Raw genomic sequence first — 23,242 nt, forward strand, 5'->3', positions numbered from 1 at the left:
CACCACTAAGATCGGCCATCCGTAACTCTTCTAGGCCACACACCAGGCTGGTGTTTCCTGTGTACCTCAGCTCTTTCTGCTGTGGTTGCTTGTGCATTTCTCTGTTTGTTCCATGAGGCAACGTCTAAGCACATAGCATGGCTGGCTTTGAACTCCCAGTGGTGCTCCTGCCTTTGCTTCTCAAGTGTTTGGGCCACGAGTGCGAGCCTCCATGTCTCATACTCATATGCTCTAGATTTTACAGTGCAGATAGAAAGAGGGCTGTGAAGTGCTATGTAACTAGCATCGGTGACATACCTCACGTCCATTGTCTACTTGACACACCTGTAGAGAAGGAAGGTGACCTGAGGCATTGCCTTCATCGGATTGGTCCTTGCATATGTCTGCGGGGGCATTTCCGTAATGGCCAGTCCAGTGTTGGTGATACCATCCCTAGGCAGGTGGGTCTGTGATGTGTGAGGAAGGCAACTGAGCCAGCCAGAGGGAGTAATCCAGTAAGCAGGGTTCTTCCATGGTTTCTATAGAGCTATGATCCATAAGCGAAATAAACCTTTACTTCCAAAAATTGCTTTTGATCATAGTACTTTATCTAGTCTCAAGAGGAGAGCATTTGGACAGTCACCCGGAGTCTTACAGTCAGCATTATGAATGGTAGTAAGACTCTGCTATGTTTTGCATGTAAAGTATTTCCTACAGGCTCATGGGCTTAAATGCTTGGTTCTCCATTGGAGGTGCTATTTGGGAAAGTCACGGAACCTTTACTAGGTGAGACTTACTGGAAGAAAGAAGTGAGCCACTAGGGGTAGAGGGTAGCCTTTAAGGTTCTATAGTTCACTTCCTGTCTGCTTCTTGAGTGTGGATACACTATGTATAGCCAGTCCCTTGATCTGGCCACCCTGCAATCCCCAGTCCATGACTTCCCTGTTGTGATGGACTGTATCTTTCTGGAACTATAAGCCAAAATAAGCTTCCCCCCTTGGCTTGTTTTTATCAGGATATTTTTATCACAGCAACTGTAGAGTGATTCAGATCGCCTCAAAATAAGGATATTTAACATGGTGTGTTAGCTAGGTACTTCATACTGTCTGTGTGTGTGTATGTGTGTGTGTGTGTGTGTGTGAGAGAGAGAGAGAGAGAGAGAGAGAGAGAGAGAGAGAGAGAGAGAGAGAGAGAGAGAGATGGCAGGATTCAATAGACTTCTGTTGTATTTTACCGGAAGAAGAGAAAGATCAAATAGAACATTCTTGAGGTTCTGAGACGAGTCCTTCTGGAACTGAGATGCTTTGCTTCCAATGTCCTGCATAACATCCTCCTCCTTCCTATTTGTTCCCAAGGCAGGCACGTTTGCCTGACACATACCAGCTCCGCTTCCCCTTAGCTGCTGGGGATTCGAGCACATTCCTTGACTTCTCTGATTCCTTCATCTGGGGTGCAGAGCATGTGAGGCCTCCCACAAGAGCTGCCCCAGAGAATAATGACATGGTGTGTGGGAAATGCCTGGTGACCAGCAGGCATCTCATGCCATATGGCACTCATTCCTCCTTATGGTAGGTCAGCCTTATTTACTGTTTCCTGGTGCCTGTGAGCCAAAGGGAGGCCACGCTTTCCCACGTAGATCAGATGACCACTTGAGATAATTATAAGGTTCCTGTACTGGATGTGTGCTTTAAACAACCTCTCAACACTTGCCCTCTTGGCTGTGACAGAAGTGAGTCACACAAGAGCCAGGAAATACAGAGGGAAGACAGGGAGGTCAGGCATCCCTGGGGACTAAGAACCACCTGGACACATGTCCCCACCTAGATTCCCAGGCAGAGCAGAACAGACAGGCACTCATGCGGCAGCCACAAGAGGGTGCGCTTCATTCCCAGATCCTGCACCCAAACAGGAGAAAGTGGGGGATAGCTGGAAAGAGATCTGTCTCATGATAACTCCCAGGACTGGAGGACACCCTGGGAAATGCTTGGATAGCACTCCAGCATCTAGATACGAGGGCGTGAAGAGGCAAATGAGAAAGTGTATAGGGTGGCCACAGTCAGCAATGAGATGTTGAGGACCCAAACTTCAAAATGTTTTCTCAAGCTTCACAGTCAGACTTCCTACATAAGGTCACACTGTCCCTACTCCTTCATGCTGATAAGAGAGTCACGGGTATAATCCTGATCACTCACATGGTGTGAGGACCCCCCAGGGCAAGAAATTGCATGCTCCACCTTGGTCACTTGAAGTCTATTGAGTAGTGACAGCTGCTCATGTTTATTTGGTGATGCTCAACTTTGCCTCTCTCTCTCTCTCTCTCTCTCTCTCTCTCTCTCTCTCTCTCTCCCTCCCTCCCTCCCTCCATCCATCCATCTATCTATCTATCTATCTATCTATCTATCTATCTATCTATCTATCTATCTATCTATCTATCTGTGTGTGTATGTGTGTGTGTGTGTGTGTGTGTGTGTATGTATATATATAAACACACACACATTTCTGACAAAAAAAAAGCACGGGGAGGTAAGCATTGATTTCAGTTTATACTTCCAGGTCACAGTTTATCGTGGGGGGAAATCAGACAAGAAAACCTCTCTTAGGATATGACCAGAGGCCAATCTGATCTGAGCAATTCCCCAATTGAAACTCCCTCAAATGCCTGTGCACTGTGTCAACTTGATAGTGAAGCTAACTAGAAAAGGGTCTTATAATAGTCCCAAGTTGGAAACCAAGAAGAATGTCCTTATGTGTTCATGTCACTACCACCTAATGCTTACTACCAGCCTTCCAGCCAGGAAGCTTTTAAAGTCACAAGATCAAAACACTAAAATGCCAGCCCATCAGGAAATTCTTATCCCAGGTACCTGACCAGAGAACTCCGTGGAAGAGCTGGAATGATTCTGTCTTTATGTGATCAACAGGAAGGCAGAGAAAGCTTGGAGTAGCTTGGCTCTGGCCTCATGTAACTTGAATAGCTATGTCTCACAGCTCTGTGGTGGTGGCCAAATCCCTCAGTCAGTCTGAGGAACAGGGAGAGAAGAGTGTTGAGGAGGTTCAAGGGATATCATATACACAGTGTCACAGGTCTGGGGTGTAGTGAATTATGACAGAGGACATCACCATGGCTTGTGCCTCAGTTGTGCGACAGTGAGTCAAATGAATGATTGAATGCAACCACAGAGCTCAGGTATAAAGGTTTAGCATAGTGTTCTGCACAAGGTAAAACTGCTCATCCCTCTATAACTCTGCCTGTCCCCTCTGAGCAGAACTGCAGATGACAACTTCAGGGTCCCCAAAGCCTATATTTGAAGGTGGGGCCTACACCTGGAGGACATTCCTTTTTCTTGTAGAACTGCTTCCTGGAATTCTCCTGCCATTGATTTAAACTGGCCCAGCTGCCTCCTGAGCAATAGGACTGGGTCTTAAATCGTCACCGTCCACTTTGGGCTCTCCCAGAAACAAGGCTGCATCTTATAGATCTAAACCCTACACCTGCAGAACCACCTGTCCCTCCTTCACAAATCTGAAAAATTTTTTTCCTAACAAGCCCAAATGACTGCCTCTTTGGTCCTGTAACTAGCATTTCTCCTGAGTTCATGGTCATTCGAGCAATTTTGCCTTGGAATCTCAGCTTCCTCTGTAGGCTCTCAGAATTATTTCTGTGGAAAGAACTTAACCTGGAAACTGATACCTAAAGATGTGACTTCAAGGGTGTGTCCATCCTTACACAGAGTTCCATGGATTACCTCCAACTCCCATGTGACTTCACAAGGCTGTTGTTTGCTCAGTGACATCTCTTCCTTAGCACTGATGACTTAAGTAAGAAAGTTAATTGTTTCTCAGAAGTGGGCAGTGAGGAAGGAGGGCTGCCACTGTTGGTGAGTGAGACCTCCAAACTCTTGGGCTGCTAGGAAAAGTCTTGCCAAATTCTGGAAACTCTTCATTGGCCATCCACCCATTTGGGCATAAGAAGCTGCAATTTAGATCGCAACCCATTTTCATACGGGTGTTATTTATGGAGCCTCTTTCCATAGTGAGGACAGCAAGTTCCCGAGTAATTAGAATCCCATCTTCGCTGGAGAGCTGAGGGTACTTTCTAGCTATCACCACCTTCTAATGGGTTCACAGTGGTACTGTGTCTGCTTCCATAAATAACATGCTCCATGGAAATAGAGAGTCATTAAAGTGGGGTGGCACCTATGCATTGCTTCATAACCACTGGGGCAGTGCTCGCTCAGGAGGAGGCATGCTAATCCACAGACTGTACTCTGTATTACAAAACACAAACTGACTGGTACAATCTTGCAAATTGGGCTGTATATACTTCATATTAACCTTGGAAGGGAAGGGTCAGGATGACCTCTGGAAGCCCATGGGTCTTGAGCAGAAATGCAGATCTGATTTGCAGGTCTGGAAAGCCCTGGGAGAGTTGCCTGCCCTGTCTGAGCCATGGCTTTCTCCTCTGGACCATGGAGGTGACAGTGGCTACTTGATTTACCTACTAAGAGTTGCAGATGAGATGAATTAGGGTGGAAATAAGTAGGAAGGGACATTATTCACTTGCATATTTTCTTGGTTCTCTGCTACATCAGATATTCCTTCTCTACCCTTCTATGAATCCTTGGAATATCTCCACTGACTTCAAGAAGTTTCCCCTCCTAGTTAGAACCCATTTACTTCCCTAGCTTGGGCTATATCAGGTGGATTGACAGATATGCAGAGGGACCATGAACTCTTGATTCTCTAAATTCTTTCCTTCTTCTTCCTTTTCCCCTATCTCTGGGGAGTGTCCAGCTCTTCTGAGATGCAGCCACATTAGACTGTATGCAGAGAGGATAATCTTCATAAGACATTTTTTTCTTTTTTTTTTTTCGGAGCTGGGGACCGAACCCAGGGCCTTGCGTTTGCTAGGCAAGCACTCTACCACTGAGCTAAATCCCCAACCCCTTCATAAGACATTTTAAACCTAGAAAATCCCAGTGAGACATTAATGTCCATTTTGGGGATCTGATTTAATGTTTCTCAGTGCTCATGGGTAAAAATTTATCCCATTGTGAGGCATGAAGAAAATGGAAGCCTCCAACTTTAGTATCTGAATGTGGGGCCTCTAGAAAGTGATTTGTGTTTGAGAAGGTCAACAGAGGCTAGGAAAATGCCTCAGCTTATAAAGTGTTCGCTCTGAAAGCACAAGGATGCAAGTTCTTCAGAATCTACACAAATTGCTGGGTAAACTAATGTGTATTGTAATCTATTAAGCTGGGCTGGGTCTTCTTGGAATGGGCGACCTTGGCCAAGCTGTCAGGACTCATATGACCTTATTAGCCTGGTAAAATTGTGGCAGACATTGGTATTTGAATGTGGTCTGAGCAGTCTGGGGTTTCCAAATCAGACCCAGTGTGCTTCTGATCTTGAATTCAAACCATCCAAGTACTGACTTTGAGCAGGTTACTTGGGCTTTGAACAGGTTACTTTTTATCCATCTGGTCTACCTGCTCACCCTATTACTCAATAACCATTTTTTTTTCTGGGTTTCTTTCTTCTTTTGTTTTGGCTCCAGCATCCCTGGCTCAGCTTGGCATTCATTCTACCTCAGATGTCCTATTAGCATTCTCCTTTCCCGGTGAGACTTCAGGGTGTCCTCCCCTTCCTCAGCCTTGACTTACCCTCCTCAACCACTGCCACACATAACATGCTTTCCCAAGCAGTCACCATCAACTCATCTTCTCTTGTCCCTCGCGATCTGAACTTATAGACTGTCATCTTATTTATTATTAATCTAGACTACTGAACTGGTGTGATAGAAAGGTAGAGAGACATATATGCCCAGGCCTTCAACTACCTTAAAGTATAACAACAACAACAGCAACAACAAACAACAAACAAACAAAAAAACACAAAAAAACAAGAACGAACAAAGAGAGCTTCATGCAGGCTCAGTGTGTCACCCATCCCAAGGCATAGCCGTGTTCAGATTGCACATCCCTGCTACCCCCCAACCCCAGCCAGGCCACTTGATTAAAGGAGCTTGTCCTGTTTTAAAGATCTACGGCTTGCGGCTCCCCTTCATGTTCCTGAAGAGCAGGCAAGACCAATTTGAGATGCTTGGGTCTGATTGATGCGGGTATGGTTACCACTGGATGAGGGCATTCCCCCAGCCCCTTCCTCTTTTTCCCCTCCAGGCAGCTTTTATGTCTCTGGGCTTTTATCCCATTATTGGTACCACCTGGAGACGAGCTCGTTCTCCAGCAGCCGCTAAAGGAAATGTAGAACCTCAGCAAGCCATTTTCTGTGAGCCTGGGCTCACATGCTTCTGGGCTGTGCCTCTTCCCTTGCCCCGTTCACTTGGAAAGACAATCGCAGCCTGATTGTGAAGCCCAGGGGAGTACAATCTACTTTTTGAGTTCTTAATCTTGCTGCATTAGGTAGGGATTGTCAGAATGACTGTCCAAGGAACAAACACCAAGGAAATGAAATGGTTGAAGGACAAAGGCAGTTTCCCTGACATCATGCAAGTTGCAGATCCCAGAACCCTGGTGTCCTGTGACAGTACCAGACCTGCACTTACTTGTATTCCATCATACAAGAGCCTCATTCTTCTGCCTCAACCTAGCATCCTGAGACTTTTCATATATGATATGATCTTTTACTTGTGAGGTACATGTTCTATTCCATGTATCAACTCTGTCTTTCTCTAAAGATTATGTTAGCCCAGGGTATTGATCCCCTCTCTTATCCTTTGATGTTCTATAGTGCCCTAGCATCAAGCTAACCCCTGAATAGGCAGTGATGGTGGTCTTAGCAAGCCCTGCTGTCTATGTAAGAGAGAGGAGGTTCTGAGTAAACACAGGTAACACTGGACAGCAAGGGTAATGAAAAGGAGGAAGATAGGAGGAAGAGAGCTTTAGGGACTCAGGTAAGGGTGACGTTCCTAGGAGCACGGCACCAAAGAGGATTTATGAGGGAGAGCTGAAAGTGGAAGGGGCTGGAGTAACTCTTATAAGGGGGAAAAGCCCATGCAAAAGAGCTCATAGAGAGAAAGAGATGAAGTAGCATTGAGAAAGTGTATCAGTGAAAGAGTGTATCGGTGAGCTTTGGCTATGTAACAAAGCACTCTGACCCTTGATGAGTCAAAACAGGAGTAATTTATTTAGTTCCTAGTTCTGTAGATCACCAGACCACAGGCCAGGGGATTCAAGGACTACTTTGCAGGTGATGCACGGGGAGTCACTGGAGAGGATTATAGTCATTTCTTTGCTTGCAACACTTGTTGGTGACATTGCAAAAGTGAGCACTGTGAGAGGGTTTCTAGGGTGTTTTTAAGTTTGGGTTCCCTCAGGAGATGGGAAATGCATTTGCAAATTTAATAAGAGAGGTTAAAGACATCGAAGAGTGTCTTCATATGACTTAGAAGATTCTCTATGGGAAGCTTTTTTTTTTTTTTTTTTTTGTAGTGTGGAAAAGACAAAGAGTTCCTGGTGCTGAGTCCTCTGATGTTTTTCAGCCTCCAGATCCCAGGCTTCAGGGCGCTAACCTTCAGGCTGTAATAGTGGGAGTAGGCATGGCAAAAATTGAGAGTACCCATAGCTGTCTGTCTGCAGGATTGCTAGTCAGGTCTCTTCTTTGTTGTCCCAGCATGTGACTAAAGTGTCTTTGCTGGCTGGGTACATTTCATGCTTCTTACTGTTTCTTTTTTTTTTTTTTTTTTTTTGGTTCTTTTTTTTCGGAGCTGGGGACCGAACCCAGGGCCTTGCGCTTCCTAGGTAAGCGCTCTACCACTGAGCTAAATCCCCAGCCCCCTGTTTCTTTTACAGAACAAAAGACACTCGGGTCTTAGGAACCATAAAGCCATGGTCTATAGTCTGGAACTTAGAAACCACAATCAAGGCACCAGTAGCATGACAGTGTTCCTGGGGGCTGAGCATGGAGTGGGGAATCTGTATCTTCCTTCCTTCCTTCCTTCCTTCCTTCCTTCCTTCCTTCCTCCCTCCCTCCCTCCCCCCCCTCTCTCTCTTTCTTTCATAGAGGTGGTCAGCATTTCTGGGCTTGCAGCCCCAATAGATGCTAGTCTAGCTTCAGCGTACAGTGACTCCAAGATGATGATGAAGCACCTAATTGCTCCTACCCCAAGAAAGCAGCTTTGTAGATGACTGTGCAGAAAGGCTCTCTTTCCTGCCCTCTTGGCAAGGACTCTGCTACACTGCATCTAATCAATTCTACTTTTGCCTTCTGTTTCTGGTGAATTTCTTCACAGCCCACACATTACTGGCTTGTCAATACTGTCCCTGGCACCACAGCCCCTCTGTGCCTCGAAAGTACATCACTTTGTCCCCTACTTGCCCATCACATTTCCCATGTATCTCAGACCCTCCTGTCCCCACCATAAGGACATCTTAGTGAGGATATCAGATCATTTCTGATCTTTGTCCTTCTCAATGTCCTGACTTTTATTTAAAAGGCATCTGACTCACAGTTGGCCAAAGTGGAGAGAATAAATGACTGTGGCATGCTAAGCTTTAACTGTGACACTTATATCATCTCAGAAACCATCACAGTAGAGAGTGGACAGATGGTGAGATCTAGAGGTTGAGGGGGGACATTGTAAAACAGTGCTTTTTGAACATGTCAGGACATTGTGCTCGTGAACTCATAGCAGCTGTGGTTGCCTGCACAGGATCTAGTCATCAACATTCAAGCATGAATGATGAGGCACTCATGAGGTGTTGTCTGGTCCCCAGCTAAAACTGATGATTACTGATGGCTGTTAAAGGAGCCTGTTTTCTTTAGGAGTGTGTTCCCTGGTAGGTTCACCATGCATCTGTAGACAGCACACAGTGCTCTTAATGGGGTATATATAAAAACGAAGATGTGAATTTCAAGGGGAGAGATAAATGAGGAGGGAGTCTACAGGGATATGTAGCTTGAGAGTGTGGAGTAGAGATGGTTTATATCGTGTATATGCGTAAATTTATGAAGAATAAATAAGAATGTAGATTTTCTTTAAAAAACCTGAACTGTTATTTTTTAAAATACCAAGTATCATATTACTATGTTGCTAGGATGTGTATCTTTCTGAGTTGTTATTACATCTAACGAGATGAGACAGGAAGGTCCAGAATTTATTGCTCAAAAGACAAGACCTGGAATCCTCTGCTAGGAAGATAAAGGTATTCAGAACATGTTTGTTGCATTGAGAAAAGCTATGGAGCCACCAACCACAGGGAGCCTCTTACAATAGGTCTTACCATAGATCTCCTCTGTTACAACACGCCTGACCCTTCCAGCTAACATTGCCCATGGAATGTTCTTGAGTTCCTCTCCAGCCCTGGTTCTCAGATCTCTACTCTGTGTGAGGACCGCCCCTGGATTCCAAGGTCAGCTCTGCTTGTGAAGGCAACCTGTCAGCATTGCCCATGCCCCTTGAGGCCCTATGAATGAGGACATGCCCTCCTGACTTGTGGGAATCCTTTATTCTGGCCTAGCGAGCTGTGGGCATCCTCCCACTCATGCTTTGGGAGTAAGGGTTCGAATCTCCTTGGCCCTTTTACTGGTGCTTTGCGTTCTGTTCGCATGATAGCTATTCTCTGATGAGTTGTCTCTGTCCTTCTCAGGACTTCTTGAATGCTAAGAAAAGAATTATTGTAGAAAAACAATTCACACTTGCCTTCAAACCTGGAAAAAAAAATCACTTGAGTCCAGTATCTGGTGAGAATTGGCGACAGTTAAGTTCCCTGAGTGGATGATCTTGGACCTACAGGGAAAGATACCCAGATTCCATGCTCAAATACTCCTCCCCCTTATACCATTTTCTGCTTTATTTAAAAATGAAAATCAAGTGTTTGTGCTTGACCTCATAGGCCACCAGTATCACAAGAAGAGTGCAGAAACATAGATGCAGAGTGTGAGCCAAGAGCCATGGCCAGCTCACAGTAAACCAGAGGCCCCATGATTGCTACCCTCATGGGCAAACACGGTATCTGTGTACATCTCTTTCATGGCTGTGCTCCAGGAAGGGGCTGCCTTAGGCAGGGCAGTGAGCAGTGTGGATAATGAAGGGAGGTGATCCATTTGGGGAGAGTGAGAGGCTAGTGCGCCCTGCCCTACAGGACACTGAGAGGCCAGCTTGTGCCCACTGCTTGCAGAGCTGCAGGTCTCACTTATGCCATGTCTTCTTAGTAGGACAGACAGTACCTCTGTTCTTCACACAGAGACTCTGACCGGAGGGACTGAATACGGCTCTCAGTAAAGTGCTTGCCGTGCAAGCACACGAACCTAGATTCTGCCCCCAGAACACACGTGAGAAGTTAGACATGGTGGCGCATGCATGTAACATCCGTGCTGGAGAGGGGGAGGCAGGTGAGCCTGAGGCTCGCTGACCAGCCCATACCTCCTACTTCACAATCTCCAGGGCAGTGAGAGGCTGTGTATCAAAAATCCAATGTGGAAAATGCCAATAAACAACATCCAAAGTGGACCTCTGGCCCCAAACGAATGCCCAGATACATGTGCTTACTTATAAACACACATGAATGCATGCGCATCCACTCACCAAGATTCTTCTCCTACCATGAGCTTAATGGGCTTTATGATAGTCTGTTTCCAACCTGATATTATATTGGATACTCAGATGCACATCAGTTTGGGGTCCCCCAAATGTATAGAAACAGGAGCTTGCTTGAGGTACAGAGAAGCAAGTAGGAACAGGATAGAGGCTGGAGGGCCAGTCAGCCACATGTAGACCTGGCCATGACCACTCAAAGTTGTGTATGGGAACAAGGAGGTGTCAGTAAGTAATTCAGAACCCAGGAAAAGTCTATAAGCTAAAGTTTCCCACCAGGATGCTGAAGACAACCAAGGGGAAAGAAGACTCCCTCCACCCTCGAGGGAACCCTTGGTTCTATCCAAATGCTCACATCGGAGCCAAGACGGCTCATCAGAGGGTAGTGGCCATTCTGCTATGTCATGATTGGCAGGAATTGAAGGGGAAAACTAGTGAAGACTTCTTGGGCAAGCATGAAGTTCTGGGTAGAAGAGTAGTCCAACAACCTCGAGTTTGAGGCAACAAAATTATCCTGTTCATCCTCTGTTGAGCGATTACATTAAAAGTAAGAGAAAGAGTCAAGTCAGAAGCTTGGAAAAGAGGCCACAAGAAAGCCAGAGGAGGGGTTGGAGACCAGGGGCAAGGTGAGGACATGGGAACACACAAAGTGGGAGCATCGGGGCTCCAGGTTGCAGGTTCCTAATCCTGGAATGTTAATGTAGGGATGTCAGGGATGCTGGGGGATGTCACTTCAACCTGCACACATCTGACACAGGTACTCAAGTTCTCACGGCAGCCACTCAGCCCCTTGGGTGAGCCCCAGGCACTATTTTTCCTGTGCTTACTTTGCACAGAGAAGAGGCTGGTCTGAATTACTCCAGAGAAGGCAGTGATGAGCACAGCGATCTGCTTGGCATTTGGCCATGGGAGTTTCAAGTCTGTGGCTTTACCTATCTACCTATTTCTTTGCCATGTCATTCTGTGGTCAGGTCATAGTGTTGCTAATGTTTGTTGAGCTGGTCCTGCTCAAACCACTCCCTCACCTTGCTTGACTGAAACACACAGAGCCACACGCTGAGAGAGGGCAGGGAGCAAATACAGGAAAAGCATTCAGACGAGGCTCATCGTTTATCTTGCCATTCTGACCTGCCACTATATGTGTGAAGCAAAACTGAGGGCAAAGACATGCTGTGTGACCTTTCGAGCCCCAAATGCAGGATCAAGTGCTGCGGAGAAGGTGAGCGAGGGCTCCTCATTAAAGCAAACACCATTGAACATGATGGAGTGTGCTAACCGCAGTAAGTGTTTGGAGCACAGTGACTGCAGTACATTTTGTTCTCTGAGGGTAAAGGAAGCATGGATCCTCAGGGCTGAGACCACTGCTGTGGACACGGGTTTTCTCACTAATAAGGTGTATATTGAGAAATCTGACACCAAACATAATGCAGTTATGAGTCTCCAAATTTTGCAGATCTACTGTCATTAGGAAAGAAGGTATATGGGAATATGTAGTGTGTGAACATTTGTGTATTTGTGCATATGTGTTGTGGGCATCTCTGTGTTTCGGTGCATATGTATGTGTGTGTGTGCGCGCGCGCATGCAGTGGGTGCGTGCTTGTATTTTTTGAGTGTATCTGTGTGTGTATGGTGTGTATGTGGTGTGTGGTATGTGTTTTGTGTTTTTGTGTGCATGAATGCTGTGTTCAATGTGAGTATATATGGTGCGTGTGTGTTGTATGTATTTGTGTATGGTATGGTGTGTGGTATGTGTATGTATGTATGTGTGGTATGTGGTGTTTAGCATGTGTGGTATGTGTGTGTGTGGTGTATGTATGTATGTGTGTGGTGTGGTGTTTGCACGTGTGTGGTTTGATATGTGTTGCATGTATGTATTTTTATATGGTGGGATGTGTCTATGTGTGTGTGTGGTTTGTGGTATTTAGTGTGTGTGATGTGTGTGTATGTGTGTATGGTGTAGTGTATGTATGTTCGTGTAGTTTGGTGTGTGTGCAACATGTGAGGTGTGCATGGAATGTTCTGTGTACTGTGTAGTGTGTGTGTGTGTGTGTGTGTGTGTGTGTGTATTGGTTTAGACTTGGTCATCTGACTCCAAATAAGTCAATTAAAGGCTGATGTAGGAGTTTGAGGACAGAAATTTAGAAATGTGTCCACACTTTGTTACCTCCTATTGCTGGCCTCCACTATTCCTTCCTTTAAGCTCTGGACTCCATCCTCCTGGTCCTTATAGTAAATGCAATTTTCTCCATCCACTTGAGTTGACTGGGCAAAGCTGATTCATTGATTGGTCATAACTCAGTGTTCATCCCACGAGTGTTCACTGTGATTGGTTTGAATATGGTCCCCAAGGCTGGATGCTGAGAAACCAAGGTCTTGAGTCATGCTCCCGGAGCTTCCAAGGCTAGAGGAGATGCTACTGCCATTGCAACCTTGAGGAAGAGGTAAATCAACAGAAGAACTCAGGTCTGGAAGCTCTCCATAGAGAAAGCCAGCTTCTGTTGGGTATGCAGGTACATATGTGCAAAAGAGTCTTACTTAGTCTGGAGAACAGGACTTGAGTTGGCTGGATTAGAAATGGGTGAGAGCTGAAGTAGATATTGGAAGGGAAAAATCTGACAGAGGAGGTGCACCCCACTGGCCAGTCCAAAGACTGTGGCCTTGACCCTAGTGAAAGATGCTACGTTGGTTCACTATAGACATTGACAGTGTTGTTCCCCTAGAACCCCACAGTAGGTGGCTCTGCAGAGAAGGGGTGTCAGAGAAAAGCAGAGAATACTACATTTCTTAGTCTGTCACTGTATTTATAAAGATTCTCGAAATTCCACAAACAACAACAAAAAACACTTTGTCCTCTGTCATACATTTGAATTAATTTTCAAAATCTTCTAACTAAGAATAACCCTCCTCGTATTTCCTAAACATAAAGAAACAGGAAGAATGTGCTGGATATAAAAATTCAAACTAGTTGATGTAGCAATAAGTACTGATGGTATCGACACCTAGAAAGCCAGATAACAGGGACAGTACCAGACATAGACAAGGTAACAGACAGATGCTGGAGACTGAGAGAGAACAGTGGACAGAACATCTTAGACACATTCTGCCTCTGCCATGCACTAGGTGACCTTCCATATGCCACACAAAGCATTTTACTGATTTCTTCACAGATTGTTATAAAGATTTAGTGCAATGACTCTAAGTGTCAGAAACAGGATTTGCGCTCAAATGTGAATTATTTGTTCTTGATCATTAATTAGGTAGAACTCGGTGATGATAGATACATAAATACAGCAAAGAGATGATGCCAATATATTTAAGGTGTGTGTCTATTGTGTTTTGAATGTGAAGTCTCTCCATAGTCTTGTGTGATTGAACACTTGGTCCCTAGCTGGTGTCGCCCCTTGGGAAGATTGTGGAATACCTCTTCTGAGGCAGAACCTTCCCAGAGGAAGTGAGTCATGAGGGGTGGGCCTTCCTGTTTATTCTCTGCTTTCTGAGTGGGGATCGAATGTGACCAGACATCCTTCTGTTCCTTGCAGCATGCCTTCCTTGCCAGGATGAAGTGGATCCTCTGGAATTGTGAGCTAAAGTGAATCCTTTCTCCTTGGAGTTGTTCTGGTTGGATATTTTGTACAACAAGAGATAAACAAAGACAGTCTCTAAGCCTTATTCTGATGCAATTCATTGTCGATATATCTCTTTCATCTCTCTCATTGCAAAGCCTGCTGTGTTTTGTACATTCTGAAATATCAGTTCTGAGCTAAATCAGGTCACTGGAAAACCAAGGAGAAATAAAGTAGGCAGTGATTCTTTGTGTGAGACCCTTTGTCTAAATGTGGAATGATTTACTGGTTATTCTCAGTACACAGATGAATTTGATAAAATGGTTTGCATTTGAATTGAAATTTGTATTGTAAAACATTTGAAGAAATATGAGTTTTAGAGCTTACTTGTTACTATTTTAGCTATTTTCTTTCTCATTTTGTTAAGTGCAGTCATTTCACAGAATGTTATGAACAGATACAAATACATAATGTGCCCACATTTATGACTTACACTTCCATTTTTATTATCTAACAACTATTTTAAATTTCGATTTGACTTTTTGTAACAGTGTTTTAAATATCTACTTATTGTGCTTTCATATTGCTGATAAATAATTTACTCAACCATTGCTCAGGGTTGGACACTTCTGTGACTTCAGAATGACAATGAATTTGAGTAGATATGCCTTAATGTCATTAATAATAAAAAGGGGAAAGCCAAGCAGGATGGCAGCTAAGACCACCCTGTGATCATCTCCCTACAGAAACATCACTTTGAACAGTTACCCACACATCAAACAGCCTTCACATTAGTGAAGCAAATCAGATGAGAGGCTGTGCTACCTGACTTAGCATAAAAGTAATCAAAAGGAGACTACTGAAGAAAGGACCAAGAGAGTAGTCCAGATTCAGAATACGCTGAAGGTATGAGGCAGGGGAGAGGCATATATCATTTGTATCTTTATATGGAGATGTAGAGGCAAAATAATGAGAATACTAAGAGATATAGAATTAGAAAATGGGAAATCACAAATTCCAATTAGGGGGAGGAGAGATTTAATTATGCACATATATAATTGTACTTATCTTTTATATGTTTTTCTTCCTCATCATTATAATCAGTATTCATTTGCTGTAATTTTGAAGAGGTTTTTCATAATAAAAGGATTTTTTTCCTACCTCGTCATAACTGCAAAGCAAGTCTATAATGAGCGCTTCAAAGATCAATGAAAAATAAAAAACAAACTACCAGTGAATATCTAACAATAGATAATGGTAAAGGAAGGCTACAGAAGAGTGGCATAGCTAATTAGAATAAGATTAGAAAACAGATAAGTAATTGTAAGTTTAGGTAGAAAGAGTAATAAATAAAAGTAGAACACAAAATAGATAAAATGGCAGTGACTGTGTATGTTAGCTAGGTTCCATCGCGGTGACCAGAACCTCGCAGAAACAAATAAGAAAGATTTACTTTAACTCATGGTTTCAGGGGATTTCAGTGTCCTGTGGTGTGTGGTGATAAAGTCATTCCTTGTGGGCAGACCTGAATTGGGGCTATGAAACTGGAAGAGGGTCTAACCTTCGGCAATCTCTATAAGCTGTGCCTCCTATTCTGAAGGCAGCACAGGGTTCTCAAAGCGCACCATCATCCTGATGTGAAGTATGCAAACACATGAGCTTGTCGGGAATATTTTACATCCAAACTATAACAATTCATTCTTGGCCCCCATCGGCAAATTGGCATTTTATAACAAAATTTGCGTCTAACCCAACCTCAAAAGTCGACTAAAAAAAAAAAAAACTATTTCAAAACCATTCAAAATCCAAAATATTTTTTGAGACCTAAGGTGAATTTTTAACTATGAACTCTTATAAAGTTATGAAAGATAACAAGTGACCAACATACTGTATAGCAGGATAAGCGTTATCGTTGTAAAGGGAGTGGTGGGAAGATAGGAAATATGACACTGAAGCAAGACGAAACTCTGTATCATTTATACCAAACACTAGAGTTTCATATCAACATCTTAGGCTCAGGATACCAACCCATTCTGATGGGTTTATGAAGTCCCCCGAGTACATCCTTGTTATTGCAGTATATGTGGTCTTCCTATAGCTTAGCTCCACTGGGTACCTGCATCCCTCTGTAACAAACATTTCTTGTTCCCAGCATCTCCAACAATCTGTGAGTCTCTAGTCCAGCTTGGACTTCATTTTACAGTTGCACCCATGGCCTACTCAGGAGCTTCATGCTGGAAATTCCAATGATACACAGGTTTTTGGCCTTGGTTTGTTTGGTTTTTTTCAAAGCTTGGTCACAAGTCTATATCCCCATGTTCAGCATACCCAGAATTATGTGGAACACAGATGCCAGTTCTACTGCTAGCCTGGGATACAGTCTATTGTACTGGAGTTATTGCTGCATGAGTTTATGAGTACTGGATAGACGAACTGGGTAAAACTCTTCCCTAGATAGTCCTGTGTGAGACCACACCCCCACAGTATTCTCAGTGACTTTGTTTTAAAGGAAAGGCTTTGATTTTTACTCCCCAGAGCCTTCTGTGCATTCAGACTTGCATTCAAGGTACCTTTCCTAATTAATCAGAACATCTTAATCACCTCTTTCTAATGGAGAAATTTCTAATCTAGGTTTTTCTTGCCCACACTTGCTTAGCCCTAGATTTTTAAATGCTCCCAAAGCCTTCTTTTTAACCAAACTGTATTGTGTAAAACAATCATTTTGCTTATATTTTCCTCTGGCCTTTAACAGTAAACTTGACTAAAAACATCGAGTAACAACCATGCCACAGCCTGATTGCTAGGCTGCCTTGAAACTTCCTCAGTCAAATAAATTAGTATATTACTTTGTAATTCAGCCTTTTTAGACTTCTTAGAACACAGGGAAAAATTCTTTGCAAGAATGTAAAACAAAATGTCCCTTGTCCAGTTCTCAAAGGGCTGTTTTTCCCAGCTGACCCAAGAGTTGAACCTTTACTACTAACATTTTTCCTGACATTCTGGTCTTCAAAATTTCCACTTGAAATTGCCATTTAGCATTTAGCATCGTAGGGTTTGTTCATTTTTTAGTATACATCTCTATACTGTTTCATATGCCTCCCATAAACTAATTTCCAAAGCCCTGAGAACCACACAGCCAAGTTTGTCACAGTGACCCCCGCACTACTTATATCAGTTTTTCTCATCAGACAATTGTACCCATTTCTTAGATCAAGAACCTCACAGAAGCAAGTGAATGGAGGAGGGATTTGTTTTGGCTGTCTACAGCCTGCTTGCATAGAAAGATTTTTGTCAATTGAGGCTCCCTCCTCTCTGATGGCTTTAGTTTATGTCAAGTTGACATAATACTAGCCAATGCATGCTCCAATATCAAAGCACCTAATATAAGATTAAAATTAATAGATTAAAAGGAAAGAATTATTTCTGTAGAATAGTACAGTACCTCGACACTTGTCGATGAGAGGTGGAACATCAACACTGGAAATCAATGGAGAAAACACAACATTAAACCCCACAAACATCAGTGTCCACAATAGCAGACATTTACTCAACAAGAAAACTACACAGAAGTCCACAAAGTAAGTCTCAATGATTTTATTAAAAATAAATTCATATCAAACATCTTCTCTAGGCTAATTACACTGGTTTAGGAATCAATATCAAGAAGAATTTTGAAAATAGCAAATTCATAGAAACTTGTCTACACAATTCTATAACCAGTGGACTATGAATCAAATTTCAAGATGCCTTAAAACCAATGAAAAATATATGTATATATATATATATATACTATATATACACATATTTATACACATATATACACACATATACATACACACACACAGACACACACAGACACACAGACACACACACACACACACTTTGGTCATGTATAGCAAGCCCACACAATGATTATCATACTGAATGAGAAAAACTATATGAAATTTTACCTCTTTTTTATTATTGCTTGTATTGTTTTGTGTGCATGGTCTGTGTGTGTGTGTGTGTGTGTGTGTGTGTGTGTGTGTGTGTGTGTGTGTGTAGCTGTCTGCTGTGTCACATGTGTGGAGTTTGCTTGCTAGTTATCTGGTTATACCACTCTTCTATCCTCCCTCACTCAGAAATGGCACTGTCCACAGTGGACTGGGTCTTCGTACACTAATTAAGAACTGAAATAATCCCTGACAGACAATGCCCTCAGGCCAACCTGATCTACAGAGTTCCTCAGTTGAAACTCTGGTCCCAGATAACTCTTGGTTGTGTCAAGTTGACAGTTAAAACCAGTGTGCGCATTCACTGTGGGTCATTTGGGAAACAGTTATTTAATGATCGAAGCATGGCCTTGAATAGGAAAATTTGGACAAATTTAGCAATCATTTCGTCTTCTAGGAGGAGCAAAAGCTTTATTCTTTCTGCCCAGTAATACGGTGTGATTGAAAAGACTTTCCACTCAACCATAATGCCATTTATAGAAACCATAATGTCTATCTCTCTAACAAAACAGCTACAGACTTCAGTGCCCTGAATAAAGTAAGGCCAGTCAAGTTTCTCAGTGGAAAGCCTCCACCCCTACACATTGCCATGAAATCACAAAGAAGCTGGAGGAGAGGGTGTCCTCATAAGTTGTCCCTGTATGCATGTGGTCAATGATCTTTATCTAAAAGAGATTTGTGGCTGCAGAGAAATTTCTCACTCCAGGAAAGTGAACCTCGCTGGTACTGAGTACAGTCATATGGCCCACTATTTGATGCTATTCTGGCAGCTTTCTAATTATCCCTGCCCCGTAGTAGCAAGGGCCAGGGAAGGCTATGTCTTCCTGAGAGTTGGTTCTGTGGAAGCAGGAGACTATCACCATTAAAACTGCGAAGACAGCAGTGTTAGAGATGTTTTCCATCCATAAAAGGCAGATTTTGTTACACCTCCATGTGTGACTCTGTGCAAAAGAAGAGTCCCTGTGTGACTCTGGACACCCCACATTGCCAGTCTTAAGAGCAGAGTCATCAACTGAGATGCCAGTCAGCAACAGGACAGCTGGCTGCTTGTTTGTACTTCCCCACGGTTCTGAGTGTGACTGAAATCAATATGATCGTGCTTCCCTCTTGAAAAGCAATTGGGTCTCCGGGGCAGCCTATGATCAGGAACTCTGTCTACGCAGAACTGTGTGATCCTTTGTCACATGCCCCAAGTGGCTGCAGAACTTTTTAGAAACGTGTGTCCTCAGCATCGGTAGGAGGCGTGCCAGGAGTCTAGAGATGGAGCAGGGCAGCAGAAGAAGCCTGGTAGAACCAGAAGGTGATACAAGCTCCTGATTCCTCACCATGGCTGTGGAAATGCCTGCTTCCTTGTCTGCAAACATCAGCCATGGGGCCTCTCTCACCGAGCTACCAGAGAGACTCAGTAAGTCAGGCTGGACTCTATGGGTAGATTGCTAAAGAATATACTAAATCCAGTCTTCTATTTCCATGGATTGCCCAGTGTTCTTGGTAAAAGCTGAGAGCTGAGGGATGACTCAGGCATCCACAGACAAGGGAAGGAACGTTCTGGTTTGCCATGGACATGGCTCTTCATCCATGGAGCCTTTCCTAAGCAGCAAGGCCCCACTGAGAACCTTGACCAAGTCTCACTTCACCTGGAAGAGTGGCCCATGTGTGCGGATTCAGTGGTAGACGGCACGTGAAGCAGGCTGATACTCTGCCAAGGTAAGGCAGATGTTGCAGACATAGCAAAGAAAGTTGAGACAACATTTTCTAGCCTTACACTTCACTTCCCAGGACCAGGCTGTTGACAGCAGACACATTCTGAGACCTGCTCTCTGGGACTGGTAAATGCTGCATCTTCTGAGGCCGCCAAAAGGATGTTCCTATGCGTTGTGTGCACTTGCTCATACATATGAGGCTGTGCATGTATGCTTATGTGCATGCATACGGGGACAGAAGTCACCCTTGGGTTTTGCTTTTCTGAATGCCAGCCACCTTACTTCCGAGACAGGATTTTATTTGGGTTTACCTGGAACCCTCTAATTCAACTGGGCTGGCTACCCAGTTTGCTCCAAAGAACCATCGGCCCCCCACATGAGTACAGGGTTCTCAAGCTTGCGATACCACACCTGGACTGTTTGCTTGGATCCTAGGCTCCCACTTAGGCCCTTCTCTTTTCATAGCAAGCATTTTATGGATGGGCTAACTCCCCAGACCTCATGGCTATCTTTTTAACGAGGTTCTGGAAACTTCCCACACACTGGCTTTATTAATCCTCTCCACCACCCGATGGAGAGTTTAATACCCTACTAATGAGGAAACATAAGCAGAGAAGACAAAAACTCAACCAAAGGCACAAAGCTAAAGAAAGAGGAGGTGGCTGGGTTCATAGTGCCATCCTATTCAAATGCAATTCAAAGCCCTGTGTTCCAGCTACTCAGTGGAACGAGGCAAGCATACGTCTCATCTTTACCCCCAAGGTTGAGCTTCCTTGGAAGAGGAATTTAGAATGAGTGAAACCTTTAAACATCACCAGGAGCCCTCTATGTGACTCAGTCCCTACCTATAAAGTCAGGACAGTGCCACCATTATGTCCCACTGCCTGTGAAGAACCAACTGCAAGAGCTGTGTGCTTATTGACTCATTTAATCCTTACCCAACCCTAGGCTGAAGGTGGGGACAACTATCTCCACTCTACCCTTAGGACAGGTGAGTCACAGCACAGGATGGGAGCAGGCTGCCCACAGAAGCAAGACGATGTGTGGAGAGCATAGATTGAAGTCTAATCTGCAGATAGATAAGCCTTCCGTTGTTGTTGCTAGGGGCTGCCCCCAAAGAACATTGACTGATGCTTCAGAATGACGCTTTTCTTGGAGTCATTCAGTGATGGAAGGGGACTTCTGTGTGTTACAGCCAGCCCTCCATACCTGTGAGATCCACATCTGCCGTGCTCAAACCAAAGTCTTCAGAAATAGTCACAGCTGTACTGAACGTGTGCAGATTTTTCTTCTTGTCCCTAGCCCCTAAGCAGCAGTGCTGGGGCTGTTTAGATATCATTAATACCGTACAAGACCCTAAAGTCACCGAGAGATTTAAAGCACACAGGATGTTGTATGTAGGCCATATGCAATATTATACCACCACTGTCTGAGAGATTTTCAAGTCCATATTTTTATATCTGCAGAGGCCTGAAACTAAACAAACCAAGGATGATGCCTGCATTGTGACTGTCATATGGTTACATGTGAGAGAAAACTCGGATGAATCTGTAAGCAACTGACAGTTCTGAAGACAAAGGCCAGAGATGACTGTTGATGCTTAGAGGAAAGGAGATGCATGGTCCAAGGTGCCCTAAGGTTCAGGATGAAACTGTTTTCTCTGTGCCTTTCATTCAACCGTTTTGAGATCCAGCCATTTTAAATAACTTCAGAAGAAAGGAACTAGGCTGTTCCAGTCTCAGCCCCGAGGGAGGAAACATGACATCATGGCTCTAAAACAAGTGGAGAAATCAGTGGCTGGAGAACAGGGCACCACGGCCACAACACTAGAATGAGAGGAAAAGGCTAACCAGAGGCAGGAAACTGAGTATGAGCAAACACATCCACATATGTCTTCATTTCTCTGTCCATCTATTGTCATCATCTGTCCATCTAACATCTGTTTGTCTGCATGTTATCTCTCTCTCTGCCTATCTACCCGTCTATTATCTACCTATTTTCATCACATCTATTATCTATGGTTGATCATTATTATCTATCATCTATCATCTCTACCTATCATCTATCAATTGTCTATCTCTACATTTGTTTATCTATCATCTATTATCTATCTCTAATAGCTATCTCTCTTCTTCATCATCTATCATCTATGTATCAATCACATCTATCTATTATCTATTTATATACCTATCTATATATCTATGTATCTGTCTATCTGTCTGTCCATCCATCCATCATCTACCCATCTCTCTATCTCTCTATCTCTCTATCTCTCTATATCTATCTATCTATCTATCTATCTATCTATCTATCTATCTATGCATTTATGCATCTATGTATCTATCTATGTATCTATCTATGTATCAATGTGTCTATGTATGTATGTATGTATGTATGTATGTATGTATGTATGTATGTATCTATCTATCTATCTATCTATCTATGCATTTACTATGTATGTATCCATCCATCTATCATCATCATCTATTATCTCTCTACCTGTCTAACCTGTCTATCACCTATCAATTGTCTATCTCTATCTTCTGTCTGTCTGTCTGTCTATCTTTCATCTGTCTATTATAATCATCTGCTTCCTGACTGTGCATGCAATGGGAGCAGCTGCTCATGCTTCCTCCACCATGCTTCTCTCTCATGATGAGCTGAACCTACAGATCCTGACCCAAGCCGACCCTTCCTTACATGGCTTTTCTCCATTATTTTGTCACAGCAATAAGACAAGGTGCTATCCCAGCAGTTTTTCCTGCCTCCCTCCTAACCTCTGAGCACCACTACCTTGCCTCACGATCACAATAGCTTCTAATCATCCAGAATGGTGGATAGCCGGAGTCAGATTGGCTTGTGCGATGCATTTAAGGTTTCATCCTACCTACTCAGTGCCTTGACATTCTATCTCTTGATAGTTTTGAATAATATTCCACTGGCTACATGAACACAGTTTATTAACCTCTTCACCTCCTGAAAGGCATCTTGGTAGCCTCCAAGTCTTAGAAATTATTATTAGGAATAAAGCTTCTGTAGAGGTTCGTACACAGGTTTTTGAACAAATATAGTTTTTAAGTTCTGTGAGTAAATATTGTGGGCTGTGGTCTTTGTCTCGTGCAGTGTGGTGGTTTGAATGAGAAATGTCCCCAACAGGCTCAGGCACTTGAATACTTGCTTTGGAGTTGGGGGTGATATTTGGAGAAGTTTAGGGGGTGTGGCTTTGCTGGAGGAAGTACATTACTTGGGGTTGTATTAAGAGGTCATAACTTATTCTCGCGTACAGCTTGCCCATTCTTTTAGATGTACTTTGCAGCCTGTTCATTGTGTTGTTTTGAATTTCACAGTAAGGTGCTTGGATACAGAGCTTACTTTCATGTATTCATATGATACTTATGTTGATTTTATCCTTTAAATGATTTAACTATATTTTAGATATATCTAATTTTA

The sequence above is a fragment of the Rattus norvegicus genome, chromosome 6, assembly GCF_021556685.1.
Source record: "Rattus norvegicus strain SHRSP/BbbUtx chromosome 6, alternate assembly SHRSP_T2T, whole genome shotgun sequence".
NCBI classification, from domain to species: domain Eukaryota; kingdom Metazoa; phylum Chordata; class Mammalia; order Rodentia; family Muridae; genus Rattus; species Rattus norvegicus.